At 42.3% G+C, this 14,978-nt stretch overlaps 1 long non-coding RNA gene across 1 annotated transcript in view; it reads right to left on the minus strand.

The window, feature by feature from the left end:
* Window positions 1–210: 210 nt before the first annotated feature.
* LOC138665731 (uncharacterized) overlaps window positions 211–14,978 on the minus strand; it is a 101,943-nt gene continuing 87,175 nt past the window's right edge. Inside the window, exon 3 of the long non-coding RNA XR_011318510.1 lies at window positions 211–712. This is a non-coding gene — a long non-coding RNA (uncharacterized lncRNA). The remainder of the gene's footprint in view (window positions 713–14,978) is intronic.

The raw sequence follows: 14,978 nt of genomic DNA on the forward strand, positions 1-14,978 counted from the left end.
TTTTGGTCTTCATGCTTCTCAGTGACAGGTTTATTTTCTGTAATTGTAAGCGTGTATCTCATCATTAATTACATTATTCAACACAGATTTTGAAATCAAAACATGATTAACTAAATCTTCCATAATTGTTGGATGTTGATCATCAAAATGACATTGAAAATGCAAGATTGGTTTGTGTTTGAAAGTTGCAAAAACGAAAAGAATGCTGAGTTTAATTAGATTTTCTTTTATTAGAAAGAAAATGCACATACACACAAATACAATGTCTTGTTGCTTATCTCATAATTGCAGGGCACTTAGGGTGAGTAGACCAGTGGAAGATCGGGTTTGATAGATTTGACCAAACCGTCGTCCAAAGTTCGGTTTGGGTACCAGAACTGTACCTAAACTTATTATTATTATTATTATTGTTATTTATTGTTATAAACTTGAAGCTGAACCCAAAACCCATAGAAATCAATATTGACCCGAACTTTGGAGCTGGAAAATCTTTCCCTCTCTCACAGTCTTAGGGACGTTCTGGAGTACATTTTCTGGTATGCAATAGAGATTTTTGCCCCTGACAAACTATTTGACCCAATACTGAAAGCCTTCCATGCTTCATTTTCACTGTCCTTCATCCAACTCTCAAATTCCTCATCCTTTTGCAGTCGTCTGATCTGGGGACCAATAAATATTCCTTACTTGATTTCTTCTGTGGTGACGCTCGGTACTATGAAAAAATGAAAAACATAAAACCACTTCAAACAATTCTCAAAGTGTTTTAATTCATGTGGAACCGCAAATATCTAGAAATTTGACTCAAAATCTATCATCCGTGGATTGATCATCTTGCTATTTATTGCTTAATTATTGTTGTATAGTTTATATACATATATATAGTAATATAGTTATAGTTTATTGCGTAAACTCATCATCTTTCCCCCATCTCACATATATTCTCTACCTGATCTACGGTATCTATCAGAAAAAATAACATCATGCTTTTCCCTGTACTAGAAATGCACTGCTTCAGAGTAACCTTTGACTCTGCCCTGTCCTTAAAACTGCATATGCAAGCTCTCCCCCATCCCCTGTCGCCTCCAGCTCAAAAATATTTCCAGAATCCATCCATTCCTCAATCCTCACTCTACTAAAATGCTTGTGCATGCCCTCATCATCTCCTGCCTTGACTACTGCAACATCCTTCTCTGTTGCCTACCTGCTAACACTCTCCCACATCTCCTGTCTGACCTTAACTCTGCTGCCAAACTAGGTAATCTCTCTCCTCCCTACTCCTCCACTTCCCCCCTTTGCAAATCTCTTCACTGGCTCCCATTCCTCAGCGTATCCAGTTCAAACTTTGAACACTGACCTACAAAGCCATCAATAACCTTTCTCCATATATTTCTGAAATAATCTTCCGTTATCTTCCCTCACGTAATCTTCAGTCTTCGCAAGACCTCCTCCTCTCCTCCACACTTATTCGTTCCTCACCCAATTGCCTCCAAACCTTCTCCTGAATATCCTCCATTCTCTGGAATTTTGAGCCCAAACACGTCCGATTATTCACCACACTTGGATCCTTCAGGAGGAACGTGAAAACCCTTCTCTTCAAAAAATCTACAATTTGAAATGATCACGCTGCCACATCAACACCACCAGAGATACTGCAATCAACTGTCTCCATCACCATCATCCTGTAGAATGTAATTCCGGAAGAGCAGGGTCCTCTTCCCGCTGTACCAGCCTATCATTGTTAGTTTGTTTACTGTAAGTGATATCTGTATTTTGATGTAAACCCTTCTCATATACAGCATGGTGGAATCAATGGTGCTATATAAACAAATAATAATAATAGTTAAATAGCTCCATCTTTTGTGAATGTAGCCTTGTATGATTCGTTTATCTACTTTTTTTATTGAAATTCTCAGATTGTGCATCTCCCCTCAAAAAATAAAAAGTGCTCACATACACTGTGTGCAGAATTATTAGGCAAGTTGTATTTTGATCACATGATACTTTTTATACATGTTGTCCTACTCCAAGCTGTTTAGGCTTGAGAGCCAACTACCAATTAAGTAAATCAGGTGATGTGCATCTCTTTAATGAGGAGGGGTGTTGTCTAATGAAATCAAAACCTTATATAAGGTGTGCTTAATTATTAGGCAACTTCCCTTCCTTTGACAAAATGGGTCAGAAGACAGATTTGACGGGCTCTGAAAAGTCCAAAATTGTGAGAAGTCTTGCAGAGGGATGCAGCAGTCTTGAAATTGCCAAACTTTTGAAATGTGATTACCGAACAATCAAGCGTTTCATGGCAAATAACCAACAGGGTCGCATGAAGCGTGTTGGACAAAAAAGGCGCAAAATAACTGCCCAACTGCGTGAAGCTGCCAAGATGCCATTTGCCACCAGTTTTGCCATATTTCAGAGCTGCAACGTTACTGGAGTAACGAAAAGCACAAGGTGTGCGATACTCAGGGACATGGCCAAGGTAAGGAAGGCTGAAAAACGACCACCTTTGAACAAGAAACATAAGATAAAACATCAAGACTGGGCCAAGAAAGATCTTAAGACTGACTTTTCAAAGGTTTTATGGACTGATTAAATGAGAGTGACTCTTTATGGGCCAGATGGATGGGCCAGAGGCTGGATCAATAAAGGGCAGAGAGCTCCACTCCGACTCAGACGCCAGCAAGGTGGAGGTGGGGTACTGGTATGGGCTGGTATCATCAAAGATGAACTTGTGGGACCTTTTCGGGTTGAGCTCAACTCCCAGACCTACTGCCAGTTTCTGGAAGACAACTTCTTCAAGCAGTGGTACAGAAAGAAGTCGGTATCGTTCAAGAAAAACATGATTTTCATGCAGAACAATGCTCCATCACATGCCGCCAACTACTCCACAGCGTGGCTGGCCAGTAAAGGTCTCAAAGAAGAACAAATAATGACATGGCCCCCTTTTTCACCTGATATGAACCCCATAGAGAACCTGTGGTCCCTCATAAAATGTGAGATCTACAGGGAGGGAAAACAGTACACCTCTCGAAACAGTGTCTGGGAGGCTGTGGTGGCTGCTGCACGCAATGTTGATCATAACCAGATCAAGCAACTGACAGAATCTATGGATGGATGGCTGTTGAGTGTCATCATAAAGAAAGGTGGCTATATTGGTCACTAATTTTGGGGGGGTTTGTTTTTGCATGTCAGAAATGCTTATTTCTAAATTTTGTGCAGTTATATCAGTTTACCTGGCGAAAATAAACAAGTGAGATGGGAATATATTTGGTTTTTATTAAGTTGCCTAATAATTCTGCACAGTAATAGTTACCTGCACAAACAGATATCCTCCTAAGATAGCCAAATCTAAAAAAAAAAAAAAAACCTCTACAACTTCCAAAAATATTAAGGTTTTATATTTTATAAGGTTTGAGTCTTTTGGGTTGATTGAGAATATAGTTGTTGATCAATAATTAAAATAATCCTCTAAAATACAACTTGCCTAATAATTTTGCACACAGTGTAGATGAATACTTTTCAAAACCTGCAATAAAAAGAGAAGGGACACAACGTATTTTCCAACCCTCTGAATCAAGAGACCAACCTATAACGTCCAGATGCACATTACTGATTTAAGTAGGAGGGGACAGTGCTAAATTTGCATAAATTTGCATGTACAAGGCTAGTGTTTTTTGACAATTAATTTTCTCTTCTACAACAGTGGTCAATCAGATGTTGCGATGTGGAGAACAGGAGGTACTACTATTTACTTACAGCTAATAGAACTTGCTCTACAGCTACAAAACATGTATTCATACTTGTGATTTTCATGATATTTAGATTTATGTGTTCATTCCATAAAAACTGTATAATTTTGTCATCTTTCAGTGCGTGTATCAACAATAAATGCTTGGTCAATGAAAGAAGATAACAATAGCAGTATTCACATTAGGTTTGAAAATAATGACTGGCTGTTGAATTTGTATTTCACTTTTGCATTCCTGGCAGATGTCCTATGTTATTAGAATAATTACTGCTCCATTTAACATCAGTATGTAATAACACCCATGCAAAAAGGCATACCAGTTTCATCTTCTACGATTTCTATGTTTCAGCTCTATTTCATAATGTATCGGTATTAGTGATGAGCAAATATACTCGTTACTCGAGATTTCCCGAGCACGCCGAGTGTTCGGAGATTTAGTTTTCAACACCTCAGCTGAATGATTTACATCTCTTAGCCAGCATAAGTACATGTGGGGATTCCCTAGCAACCAGGCAACCCCCACATGTACTTATGCTGGATAATAGATGTAAATCATTCAGCTGACGTGATGAAAACTAAATCTCCGAGCACTAAAAAATACTCGGAGGACAACCGAGCGTGCTCGGGAAATCTGGAGTAACGAGTATATTCGCTCATCACTAATCGGTATCAATAAATACGTATACTATCAGTATATTGTCAAGATGTATTGAACTCTATGAACCATTGCCTTATGTGATGCGTACATGGGCCTGCACATACTACACAGGCTGCATCTGCCATGAGATGGGTTTAGCATCTCTCATCAGATGAATTATTTCAGCATGTTAAAGGGGCAGCAAGACAGCACCTTAAAAAATCACTGTCATAAATATTTGTTTTACTAAATCTGTGTATATGTGCATGTGTGTGTTGTGTTACTATACTAAGCTACCACTACATGCACATATATACCTTTATTAAACAAAAATCATCAAGTATTTGCTGCCTTTACTTGAGCCCCTTCACCTGGCAACTAGAAGTGTTGCTTCCTTAAAAACCTGCCCAGCATTTCCTTAAAAACATGCCTCCTGCCTCCTCTGAGCCTCTGCACCCTCACTGCCTTTAAAGTATAGTGTGATATCAATAGAAAATTGAAGCTGGATGTCTTGCTCATAGCCCAATGTTGTGCAAATGCCTTCTGATAGTTTTGCGTAGAAATAGTTTGACACCTGACCTTACCCTTGGTAAGTGATATCCAGTGCAAAGTACAGTTCGAGAGCGGGAATAATGAGCAGTGATGTCACCGCTCATCATTTGGGCTCTCGCACTGCCCTCGTTAGACCTGGCGCCTGTGAACTGAGGTACTCTTAATGATGTCACTGCAGTTCACAATGACCTGGTCTCCCAGAGTGAAGTGTGAGACCTATCAGCAACTTCTGCTCCAGTTTATGGAGCTTCGTTCTCTGAACAGGGATCCATACAGTGGACGAAGAAGATGGGGATTGTCGAGGGACCTCCATTTAGATTACGGCAGACCAATGTGGATTATTAAATTTTTTTTTAAATAAATTTGTGAAGGAGGGAATTGATTTTTTTAAATAAAGGATTTGTGTGTATGTTTTACTTCTTTTGACTATGGGATTAGTAATGGGAGTATCTGACAGACATCTCCATTACTAACCCATGCGCTTGATGTCAGCAAGAGCTGCTGACATCACCCTTACAAACACATTACTTCGATTGCCAATGCACTAGAGCAATCAGGAAGAGCGGAGGCTAAGTGCCAGAATTGGATTTGTCATTTCTTGGGCGGCTGAGGGCTCTTCTTATTAGGCTGGGAAGGAGCCAATATCCATGGATCTTCCCAGCCTATTAATGTCAGCCCCCAACTGTCTGCTTTGCCTTCACTCGTTATTAAAAATATGGGGCCCCACATCTCTTTTTAGGGCCACACCTATTTTTAATAACCAGCAAAGAAAAAGCAGATAGCTGAGAGCTTTATATAGCCTGGAAAGGTCCATAGATATTGGCCCCTTCCCAGCATAATAACAACTCACAGCTGTTTGATTTCCCTTGGCTGGTGTCACGAGTGTATCACGCCAATCTGAGAGATCTGGGGGTAAAAGTTCACTTTGTATTGTGAATCACAGTTCTTCCAGTAATTCAGTGTATTTGGATCCCATATTAAAAAATTAATTTGGTTTCCTTTAGGTGCTGAAGAGGTTAGCAACTCTTTCTATGCTGGTCAGAAACATGCAGCTCCATTTCTGCTATTTTTGATCTGGTCATTAAATCTTCCTGTATAACCTGGCCAGACCCTCTCTGTCCTGCCAGAGAAAGCTCTGCTTCCTTGCTCTTAGGAGATCCTGTGCTGAATAGGAGTTTGTTGTTGTTATTGGAAATTCATCTTCCTGTGCTATATGCCAAACAAAGTAGTTGATGCTTGGAGTTGGAGTTGTGATGTTCTGTAGTTTGTTGATGTTCGTATGTGTTTACCTCCTGTGTCACACTGCTGCAATGCAGGTAATTGCCAGCTCCATTAGGTGGCAATAGAGTGGAGGGAGGACTACACACAGCAGGACCAGACCTGCTATGCAGCGGCAAGGCCACCACCAGGTGGCAGCTGAATAGTCAAAACAAGCCGGGTCGATGTAAGACTGTAGCACAGTTCAAAAGGAATAAGCAAACACAGAGTCAATAACAAGTCAAATGGGTCAGTACCAGGCAGATGCAGATATGCCAAACACAAGAGACTATTGCAAAACAATGGGGAGACAAAGAGCGCAATAGGGTCTTATCCACGTTACACAGAGGAGAATACATACCAAATTTGCTCACCTGGTTAGGATGAGATTAGAGCACATAGATAGTAGCTGCTGCAGATCCACAGGTCTTCACCGACCAGAGAAAATAATGTCTTCAAAGGGAGATTTGTAGTTAAAGTTCTGCGCTGCCGCTAAGATGAATTTCAGGAGAGTATAGTTGATTCACAGTGGTTTTATTCAACGCGTTTCAGGGGTCTCATGCCCCCTTAATCAGGAAATACCACACAGAATATACAGGCATCACAGGTATAAATAGTTTTGCTAGGTTACAAAAAAAATGGGTGCCAACAGGTCAGATGACTCAGTGTCAAAGTTCAATGAATCACACAATTAACAATTCAAGCGATTAGAGAGGTATGTATAATGAAAAAAATACAATGACTTCTTTTATATTGCTAGACAATAGTTCCAAATTTGCAGCATTTAGGAGGAAATAAAGAAAAAAAAACATGATCTCTACTTAAAGGGACACTGTCACCTGAATTTGGAGGGACCAATCTTCAGCCATGGAGGCGGGGTTTTTGGGTGTTTGATTCACCCTTTCTTTACCCACTGGCTGCATGCTGGCTGCAATATTGGATTGAAGTTCATTCTCTGTCCTCCATAGTACATGCCTGCGCAAGGCAAGACATTAAAGACAAGAGACAAAACAACAGGTCAGGGTCCAAGCCAAGTCAAAACCGGTGAGTCAATACACGAAAAGGGAACACAGAGTCTGAAAGGGAAGAGGAGATGAACAGGCATGGGTTCAGTAAGCAAGCAGCAGGACAAATCAGGGCAAACAGAGTCAGATACACATGCCATAGGCTGAAACTATAACTGACATGATCTGCAAGACCCAGTGGCGATAAATAGCAAGCCTGAGACCAGATTGAGGCTGAGAAAGTTAACTCCTGGCATGACCAGACTGGAAAAAGAAGAAGAAGACAGGACTCAAAACTCCGTCTGGATCATGACATCCTGGTCCCTTTTCCCAGTTAGTTTATTCCTTCCGGTCCTTATCTTCCTTATTGTGGGGCCGTGGTGCCCTAGTGGTGCCGTGAGAGCACCGGAGCTGATCAGCTGATGAACTCCGGTGAACTGTCACGACAGTTCATTGATACACTGTGGAAGCGATTACCTCCCATCAGTGTATTGCCGGCGGCCAGGTGAGATCGACGTGGGACACTCGGTATTAAACGGACTATGGCGGAAAGGTGAGTATATGTTGGTTTAATATTTTTTATTATTTGCAGGAGACAAGGGCATCGGGATTAGGTGTTTTGTGTGTATTCATTTTGTATGTGAATATGTAAATGTTTTGTTTTTTTACAATTGAACACAGATGCCGGATGATCAGACTGTTCTCCCATCATCGGCTCATGCTGTCTCTGTTATATGTCACAAAATACATAGCCGGATGGGAGTAGTAGCCGCATCAGGCATCACGCAATGCCTGGCTATACCTGTTGCATGGCTTTACACACACAGAGAGACACACAGACATATGCACATATTCTCCACCCACACACAGAGACACTCACATATTTACCACCCACACACTCCTCCTCCTTCTGACATCATTTCCCATTGACAAATCACAGTATTTTTGGAAGCAAATCTGCAGCAAATAAGCAAACCTTTTTACACCTGTGTTTTTGCTGCAGATTTGACTGACTCAATTGAAGTCAATGAGTCAAAAAGGCTGCAAAATCGCAAAAAGAATTGACATGCTGCAGGAAATAAAACGCTGCAAATACAGACGGAAATTTATGGCTCATGTGCACAACATTTCAGGATTGTCTTTGAATTACTTTGCTTTAGTATTCCATTGCATTTTTGGAGCACTTATGCGCGTAAAAAAATGCTGTGAAAACTCATAAAAAAACGCATCTTGTGCACATAGCCTTAGAATGTAACATTTCCTGGAATCATTAGCACATGTCATGTCTCATTTGGAGAGCCCCTGATGTGCCTAAACAGTGACATACCCCACAAGTGACCCCATTTTGGAAAATAGACCCCTCAAAGAATGTATTTAGATTAGAAGTTTATAATGTTGAGCCGTGAAAATAATAAAATCATGTTTTCCTCACAAAAATGTTGTTTTAGCCCCAAGTTTTCACCTTTTCAAAGGGCTCATAGGACAATTAAGAAAAATAACTACAAGTGTACCATCAAAATTTAGTTTGAGCCCCAGATTTTACATTTTCACATGGCACCACAATTTGTCCCGCAATTTCTACTGTGGGACTCCAGGAGTTTGGGGACCACAGTGGTGCTGCCTTCCTCTTGGGGAGGGTAATGCCATTCCTGGAGACAGGAAGGATCCCTTTGGCAGGTAATCTTACATGCAACACTTTCTGACTCCAGGCCAGAAGGGGAGCTCTAAACCCGGTTTAAGGGGAACTTTCCTATATACATCCAGGTCTGGAGAAGGAATTAGACAGTTGGTAGTATATAGGGAAGGAGCACAGAGGAACTTAAGAGCTAGAGGAGGGCTGTGATTGGGCCTCCTCTAAGCCAGAGCTCAGAAATCGGGCATCGGGAACCCGAGGCTGTGTGGAACTGCAAGTCCCTAGGCAGAACCGGAGGGAAGGAAGCTAAAAGTGACTTGCCCACATAATACCTTAGGTACAGCAACAATTAGAGCCCGGACACACCGTGGATAGAGACACTAAGGGAATAGCTCAAGTTGCCTACCATGCAGGGACTGTCCCAGTACAGAGAGTAACTGAGGACCTCGTCAGGACACTACAGGCAGCAAGGGACTAGTAATTAGCACAAATTGGAAGGCTCCCAAACTGACCTGGCAAAGGGATTTCCTCTTGTCTTCAGGCTGCCTGGACTCGATCAACTCCTGTTGCCGGTACCCTGGACTGAGGCTGACTACAACATCAGTAAACCAGGTAAAGACTGCAACCCTGTGTCCTCCATTTATTTGTCGGCATTCACCATCCCTGCTAAACAAACCCTTTTTTTGACAACCAGCCAAGCTGAAACAGACAGCAGGGTGCTGGTACTCTCAGGCTGGTAAGGGGTCGTGGATATTACCCCCCAGCATAAAAATAGCAGCCTGCAGCTGCCACAGAAATGGCATCTATTAGATGCGCCAATTCTGGTGCTTTGCCTGGATTTTCCCACTTGCCCTGTGGTGGTGGGATTGCATTGTTCATCGCCAGACACTGAGCAGTGCTAGCACATTCTGTTCAGTGTCTCTGCTGGATGGCAGGCTGTATAGTCGCATCATGCAACAATGCAGTCTGCCATGTAGCAGAGCTACATCGCGGGATAAATGGATTATTATTTTCTCACTGGACAGGTAAGGAATATTGTTGTTTTATTATTTTAATTCTGTTACAGGAGACCATGGCTTCTGTGGACTGGGTGATGACGTGAGTATGGTTTAATTTAGATTCATTAACGGAGTCTGTGTCATTCTTTCAATTAACCCCTTAATGTCCAATAACGAGCAGAGCACATCATGTCAGGATGTCAGTTCCTGCACCAGGACAGACTGTGCCCATCATGCATTGAAACTATCACTGCATGAAAACACTCAGGATAGCTCAGTGCCGAGAGCTGTCTGTGACAGCTGAGAGGCACGGGAAGTCGTGCGAGGACCATGCCGTTGGTCCCCGCACCCAGATCTCTGTGACCAGTCAGTCAATCTGACTGACCAATCACAGCATGATCGCGCAGGAGATGTTGAAATATCAGCACTTAATGCCCAATCAGTGCAGCAGCTCAGCTCTGCCAGTGGCTGAGCATCTGCACTAACAGCTAAGAGTGGTGTCAGCGCTGACACTGGTTGTTAACCACCTAAATGCTGCGATCGAGTGTGATCACAGTGTTCAGTAGTGAGGCAGAGGGATGGGAGCTCCCTCTGCCTTCAGACCAGCATCCCTGCGACGTCATTGTGGGGCCCAATCGTTGCCATGGTGACCCCCGGGACACCAGGCTACAGAAAGTTCTAAGACCACGCTCACAGCATGGTTTCAGAAGCTTTCAGTATAGTGTATTGCAATGCATTATAGGTGCAATCATAGTAAAAAAATGTGAAAGTCCAATAAAGGGACTAGGTAAAAAAGGAATTGAAAAAATATTTTTTTTTTAAAAAAAGGAAAAAATCCACCAATAAATACACATTTTTATGTAAAAAAAATAAATAAACAAAACAAGTGCACGTTTGGTATCGCCGCGTCTGGAACAATCCGATCTATAAAATTGCCATGCTAATTAACCCCTTCAGTGAAAGCCGTTAAAAAAAAGCACTAAAAGAAGTAGCAAACAATGCTTTATCATAATACCGCTTGGAAAAAGTGGAATAATATGCAATCAAAAAGACGACTGTAAATAAAAATAGCATCATTGAAAATACCATCTTGACCCGCAAAGAACAAGTCACCATACAGCTACATTAGCGGAAAAATATAAAAGTTATAGCTCTCAAAATAAAGCGATGCACAAATAATTATTTTTCCTATAAAAGTTTTTATTGTTCAAAAGCGCCAAACATAAAAAAACTATTTGAATGTGGCATCGCTGTAATCGTACTGACCAGAAGAATAAAGCAATTTTACCACATGCAGAACGGAGTTAAAAAAAATTCCTGAATTGCTGTTTTTTGTTCATTCTGCCTCCACAAAAATCGCAATAGAAAGCGATCAAAAATGTCATGTGCCTGAAAATGGTACCAATAAAAAAGTCAACTTGTCCTGCAAAAATTAAGCCCTCACATGACTCTGTGGGCTGAAATATGGAAAAATTATAGCTCTCAAAATATGGTGCTGCAAAAACTTCTTTAAAAAAAGCTTCTTTTAGTGTGTGACAGCAGCCAAACATAAAAAAGATATAAACCTGGTATCACTGTAATCGCACCGACCCAAAGAATAAAGTTGCCTAATCACTTATATGGTGTAAAAAGTAAATAAAACCAATTCTTCACCTGTTGTGGATTTTTTATTCTCCGAAAGATCACAGTAAAGCTCAGCGCACATTTATCCTGCACTTTTCACTGAGGGCTTACACCGGGGTTTCCTTGTAAATCTCTGAAATATGTTATTCAGTAGGAAACCCCAGCGGAATATTCCCTATAATGAGGCAGATGGAGGCACTGTGAACGCCAAAGGACCTGTGATACGGCAGTGTCCGTCTTTTTAGGCTTGCATAAAAATACGGTCCATCACAGTTTTTTGCACCTCTGAAAGGAAAGACAATGTTGAACAGAGGCCTGATGGAGTCAAGAGTAACTCTGCTGCCTCATTATAGTGAATGGATACCTCTGGGGCTTCATCTGTCACGTCACATGGAGATTTAGATGGAAACCCCAAAGTAAGTGGTCAGAGTAGAGCACTATATAAATGTTATCCCAAATGTTATGAAAAATGTATCCAATAAAATCTTCAACTCAATCCACAAAAAGCAAGTCCTCACTCAGTTCCATCATCTCTTAACAGAATATAGGGGGCTTCCACATTACTGGTAGCACAATTGCTCTGGAAAAGCAAAATGGCTGGTGATTACCCCCAAACAGAAATTCAGCGAATTCTGTGCTCCATCAACCTGTTGAAGCGCTTGATCAGCGTGAAACGGCCGTCGTCATTCCCTGCTCACCTCCCGTTCACCTGCACTCCCTCGGACCATGAAGCTGTAAATCCTCATGTCTTGAATAAAAGCATTGGACCACTACAGGGTGAGTGCTGCCGCATTTTTCTGCTCTTAGTCATATGTACACAGTTGTCTTCCATGCGAGCACCCCCTGCACTGAAGGCTGATTGCTGTGAATCATCGCCGCTGATCTGCTGAAAGGTAAGGCTGTGGAGCTCGACCCCTTTTGTTTCTTTTTGTCTTGGACATTATAAACTTATGTGAAGCACTTGGTGATTCAGGGTGCTTAACAAACATCTATATTAGGGTACCGTCACACAGTGCAATTTTGATCGCTACGACGGCACGATTTGTGACGTTACATCGTCGCTTAATTATCGCTCCACTGCGGTCACACTTCACGATGTACGGCGCTGGAGCGATAATTTCATGACGTATTTGCGATGTAGAAGTCGTATGGGACAGTCGTACGGTCGTGTCACACAAGACGATTCAGAGCAAATTTTGCATAATCTGTGCGTGACGTTGTTCACTAGGGGGCGTGTCGAGCTGCTAGCTATGTGCTGATAGGTCACAGGTTCTGAGCACACAATTGGTTGGAAAATTTGTCACCTGAGCGCTATTGTTTCCAAGCCACCTCACCGGTTTCAAAATTTCCTTTCTTCACTTTGTACTTGGACACTTGTTGGACTAGGACATCGGATTCAGTATTTCACAGAATATTCCACGCTTTGCACCGCAGCTTCGAGGTATGTTACACCGCTTGGGCATAGTGGATGGAACGATGTACTGTCGTCATGAGCGCTTCGTTCCGTCGCTGAAGCGATGTGGATGGTACGCTGTTGTGACTGGTTGTGACTGGTGGGCTAGAGCGTGGTAGATGGAACGCTGTTTGGTCTGCATGACCGCTTCGTTCCGCCGCTGAAGTGATGCGGATGGTACGCTGTTGTGACTGGTTGTGTCTGGTGAGCTACAGTGTGGCAGATGGTACAATGTATGGTCACCATGAGCGCTTTGTGTGGCTGCTGTATGGAAGCGGGCGGTACACTGTTCTGGGTTATGGTGGCCTATGGCGTGGCAGATGAAACAAGCGATGCGGATGTTACGCTGTTGTGACTGGTTGTGACTGGTTGTGACTGGTGGGCTAGAGCGTGGTAGATGGAACGCTGTTTGGTCGGCATGACCGCTTCGTTCCGCCGCTGAAGCGATGCGGATGGTACGCTGTTGTGACTGGTTGTGACTGGTTGTGACTGGTGGGCTAGAGCGTGGTAGATGGAACGCTGTTTGGTCGGCATGACCGCTTCGTTCCGCCGCTGAAGCGATGCGGATGGTACGCTGTTGTGACTGGTTGTGACTGGTTGTGTCTGGTGAGCTACAGCGTGGCAGATGGTACAATGTATGGTCACCATGAGCGATTTGTGTGGCTGCTGTAGTGAAGCAGGCGGTACACTGTTTTGGCGTGGCAGATGGAACAATGGATGGTAGGCATGAGCTCTTTGTGTGGCTGTTGTTGTTAAGTGTTTGGCACACTGGCAAAAGTATTGTTTAAAGGACTCTTTGTCAACCGTGTAATTTTTTTTTTTTTAATAATTATTTTTCAGATGTCAAATCGTGTGGAATTCATCAGGGAATTCATCGAAATATACCAGTCTTTTCCCTGCCTCTGGAAAATCAAATCTCCAGAGTATTGTAACAGGGAAAAGAGGCAGGAGGGTTATTTAAAGCTCATTGAGCTTTACAATCGTCATGCACCAGAAGAGCCAGCAAACGAAGCGGTTATTAAAAAGAAAATTCAGGCGCTCCGCACGGTGTGGAGGAAGGAGCTTAACAAGGTTCTTCACACTACAAAGTCCGGGGCTTCCACCGAAGATGTTCATGTGCCAAAGCTTTGGTATTTTGAACATCTGAATTTTCTGAGGGACCAAGAGGTGCCACGGCCTTCCACGTGTTTTCACTTGTTGGCACCTGTGGAACAAATTGTTTCGGAGAACCACGCCGAGCAGGAGTCACAAGGGCAACAAGTAAGTAGCTCTTTGGACGAAAGTTCACCAATGTGTCCTATAATTACATAATTTTTCTCTGCATTTTATGTTTTATACTTCTGATTATCACATCAGTTTGAAGTTATTACAAAAACATGTCCACATAAGTAACCCTGTCGCAGTAAAGTATTATATGTGGAACATAATATGTATGAAATGGCGATATTTCTAAACCATACCATCTAAGCAATATAGAAAATAGTATCGCTTCAAGCTGCCGATGTACTCTTGTTGAGACTATTTAGACTATAAAATATTAATCAGGTTCCCCTAGCAGTCAGAACAGTGTAGTTAAAAGTATTAAATAAATGGGAAGGTTAAAGAATATTACTAAGCTTAAAATATATTACAACCTTTTTTTACCTACTACGAATATATAGTTTGGATGCGGTTATGGTGGTCAAACTTTTTGTTGCCAGGTTCGTAACTTTTTTTTTTTTTTTTTTTTCCCCAGGATGACAGTGCGCAGGACAGTACACTGGACTGTTCACAGGACTGCACGACAACAGATTTAGTGGAGGCGGCACCTGCCAGGACTCAATCGAGGCAAGGTCCAAGGAAACGGAAAGCCACCTCAGACGTTTCACATGAACTGTTGAGCCTTGCAAAAAAGGTGTTAACAAACAATGTTAGCCCTGCGTTGCAGGGGTTTGGACACTATGTTGTTGACAAACTGGCCAAAATGGACGACAGCCAAAGAACACTAGCGGAGCGTCTAATATTGGAAGCAGTAAACAAGGGTACAGATGGCGATTTGGACAAGCACACTCGTTTGGTCTATTCCCGGCCAATGTA

This window comes from Ranitomeya imitator, chromosome 2 (genome assembly GCF_032444005.1).
Source record: "Ranitomeya imitator isolate aRanImi1 chromosome 2, aRanImi1.pri, whole genome shotgun sequence".
Lineage (NCBI taxonomy): Eukaryota > Metazoa > Chordata > Amphibia > Anura > Dendrobatidae > Ranitomeya > Ranitomeya imitator.